This window comes from Euprymna scolopes, unplaced genomic scaffold (assembly GCF_053919585.1).
Source record: "Euprymna scolopes isolate OS-2025 unplaced genomic scaffold, ASM5391958v1 sca249, whole genome shotgun sequence".
NCBI lineage: Eukaryota > Metazoa > Mollusca > Cephalopoda > Sepiida > Sepiolidae > Euprymna > Euprymna scolopes.
The window spans coordinates 54,520-58,760 of record NW_027633268.1 but is presented as its reverse complement, the minus strand read 5'-3'; positions in this window follow the sequence as shown (position 1 = coordinate 58,760).

Genomic DNA, 4,241 nt, shown 5'->3' with positions numbered 1-4,241 from the left:
CACACATATATACACACACACACGAAAACACCAACAAACACGCACACAATGGCAGTGACGTCAAAACGAGTTGTATGTTTGGCACTTTCTCCAGTTTGATTATCCTCTGACGACGCGTCACGACGTCAACGTTTGCCAAATCACTCTAAATTTGGCACTCTGTGACCTTTGGAGGCTCCCTGAACACGCTTATTGCCAATTGTACGCCTCGTCATGGCGGATTTTTTCCATCGATCGAAGTAAGCCGTTCCAGCGTATTATAGAAGGTAATCCGCTACGCATAAAAAAAGGTAAATATCGGTACATTTCCCATCAAACATTTGTGATGAATTCAGAAGATTCATTTTGTATAGAAATGTAACCCCATGAAAATAATTAAGAATTTTTATTTACTTCACCTGTGCTCCTCCTGCATATTACGGCTTACCAAATCTATATATAAACAGAATGACACAGACTTAGATGAAATTATACTGCTTATTTTCCTTGTGTAATAGATTCAACAGTCACACAATTCAGAGGGAAAATTTTGAATTACGTGTTTTGTCGCGATTTGATTTTTATTTAATACAAGTTTAGAATTGAATTTAAAATAAATCCTTTGAAATTCTCATACTGCTATTATTTCCTTGAAAATTTCAGCTTGTGGTAAAAGTAGTATCTCCAATGTATATGTGCATAATCGTTTTTATTTTCTAAACAAATTCGTTATGACAGAGATATTTTTATTTTAATTTTGTCCTAATCTAGTGTGCTACTTTTTTGTGAACTGGATTTACTAATAGTCTGAGATCTTGTCATTAAAATAGTCATATTCATGAATGCTGAATAAACATTTGACGTGAAAATAATTTGGCATTTTGAAAAAATCGATATCTCGCACAACTGGCTGGTACGTATTCGAGGGTACGTTTATAGAGTACGATTTCGAGAGTGGGCCATGACAAAGAAAAATGTAGTTATTATTTACCTGATTCGGAATAGTTATCATTTTCAGCTTGATTCGTACAGCATGTTAGCTGATGTACCCGAGGATTATATTTACTGAAACCGAGAATCTTCCGTCCAAGCGTGAGAATTTTTACGGAATTTCGAACGTAATATATTTATATATCCATGTTATTACCGTTGCTTAAATTAATGAGTTCCGATCTCAACTCAGTATAGATCCCGATTGTAATAAAAACTTACCCGTGTCTGACAAGCATCAGTTGGAAAAATGTCCGACGTTACTTTGGCTTAATCTCTGTGCAAATAACACTCAATATGAGTAAAGTAATCCTAACTATTAAAATAATAATTAAAAAAAATGGTATATCCCCTTCTCAATAATCCCAAAGTTAAGGATAACCTCTTAAAACCATGTGCAATATATAGTAAGGAATTGCCAGGAAAAACAAGTGAAAAAATTTTGGATATGTAAAAAATTATAAAACCACACTACACATAATGTTTCAACTTGCATGAAGATTCTCCCAACGGAATCCGAAAGGCGAGACTAATTCTTTAAGAGAGAATGAACGCAAAAATTAAATCGAATAAATTTGGATTGGAAATTTCAACCTACACTTTTAATTATATATATATATATATATATATATATATATATATATATATATATATATATATACATATATATATATATGTATAGATATATACATATATATATAATGTGTGCATGTGTGTGTGAAATTCTCGGTCTGTGTGCGCGAACATGGTCTATTATATATGTGGAGTGTCTATTATTTTCTGTCCTCTCTCTGTTGACGACGTCCATTCTGAGAGGCTAAGTCAACATACAGAATTGATGTTTCTCAATAAATTTCTGCTCTGTCAAGTGATGAATTATGTTTTCTTTTGTTCAAAACTATGTCATAACAAGAATAAAGACAAACCAGTTTATGACAAGTGCTAATCATTTTATTTAATTTTTGAATAAGGAAAAATATAAAGCACCGTGGTAAAATAAAGAAAAGTATAATGGGTCTCCGAAGACGGGAGAGAATAATAGAATATTAGAGGAGGTCGATAGAAAATTGCTTGATGCAATTTGGGACGCTGGGATTGATAAAAAGCGTATGTCAAAAGTCATTGCTGAGCTGTCATGTCAAACATTCTAGGTTGATGGTTTAAACGTTTCTACTGGGTATTAAGATCGCTTCGCTTATTATAAAAAAAAAACATTCGTCCAGATGAAAGAGACATCCTCAAAGGACGAAAAATTTATATCAACCATCATTTTAAATTCGACTGGGACTTTGCGGATAATAACAAAGTCACGAACCACTATCAGAATAAAGATAGAAACTATTACTACTGCAGTGAACTAAAATAATATTTATCGGGAACACTCTCATTTATATTTTCAGTTCTGTTTTTTAAAGCTATTTTTTAATAATAATAATAATAATAATAAAAATAATAATACTAATAATAATGAAAATAATAATAATAATAAATATAATACTCATAATATTAATAATAATTATAATAATAATATTAATACTAGTATTCCCCTTCATAATATATATGTGTGTGCGTGTATATATATATATATATATATATATATATATATATATATATATATATATATTATACATTTATACAAAAAGCGGCTACATATGTGCATGCATAGTTCTGTAATTTCACGTTTCGACGAGTCACGGGTAGTCAAGTCTAGTATATATATATATATATATATATATATATATATATATATATATATATATATATATATATATATATATATATATATATATATATAATTTCGTTTTATGTTCTCTCTGACGTTGATTTTAAAAGCCTACATTTAAAGTTTCATGTTACGTTTTTTACAATACGTAACTACCAAAATCCTTTTTTTCTCTATCTAACTTTATTTTAACGAACTTAATTATATACTACATAATGCCAGCAACTGCTGAGGTCTAAATAATTGCACTCTGCTTTGGAAAACGGTCGTTTATTATTTATTTAATTTTTAAGGTTTTTCATGATATGATTGGTTTTATTTTACTATTAAGCTGAATTCTATATATTCATAGTGTATAGATTCTGCTGAATTACGTAGAAGTTAAGAGGAAAACGTTATATTTTCATATATATATATATATATATATATATATATATATATATATATATATATATACATACATATGTGTGTGTGTGCGTGTGTGTGTGTGGGTGTGATAATATCTGTGTGTAAGCGAACATTCCCTACAAAACACCTCTCAGAAATTTTTGTGTATAGAATTGAAATTTGATATATACTTTATTTTCATCTACAGTACACCTTCAAGTACGCCGGTAAAAATTGCTGCTAAGAAGTCAAAATAAAAACAAACAGTTGATCGAGGCAAGGTAGATGGAATAAAACATTACATCTGTGGTTGACTTTGGCCATGCTAAAATTAGGCATTCTTAATTTCAAGTCGCTAAATGAATAACCTTTCATACCTATTTTTCTATAGCTCAGAGGGTAACAATGCTGGAGAAATGAGTAAGGACTAAGCCTGGAATTTGCTTTATAATAACAAATTATATGTCAACATTAATCAAAACATTATATTTATGCATATTTTACGACGGAGCAACGTCGCGTCTTCGGCTTGTGTGTGCTTAAAGAGAGCTACTATAATCTCAATATATACTTAATAATACGTAAGAAATCCATCGCCCTCGCTTTTGTCTTAACTGATTACGGCATGGTTGTCTTCCAGTGTTATGTAAATCCGTATAGATGAGGCATTGTCTTGGATGACTATTTCATATTATATAATTTTCTGTCCATCCCGACTATTCTCTAGAAATTATTGTCATACTTATGATCTCCTTAATCCTTAAATCCAAGTTACCCTGGTCTTTTAAAATTAATGATTTCTTAGTTAGTTGGTTGGTTGTATTTTTTTTTACGGCATATCAACCCTTTTTGGGTTATTTAATGCCGGATCCAAGGATTTTGAAGAAAAATCTTTTAGTAGAATATATTTGTTGAGTGGACCTGGAGGCAATGGCAATTAAAGAGGGGCTCCACACTCCCCATTGTCCGCAACCTAGAGCCTCACCACTCGATATAGTTTAAGGTCATACCCACAACCGATTTCTTAGTAAAAATAAAGCTTTATAAGAATAAATGGTTTTTAATGTGGTCCAACATAATTTTGTTTGAAAGGGATTCAATCGATGTTCTTCTTTCCCGTCAAATTAACGATGCGACAATCTAATAGTTTATTCACGAATCT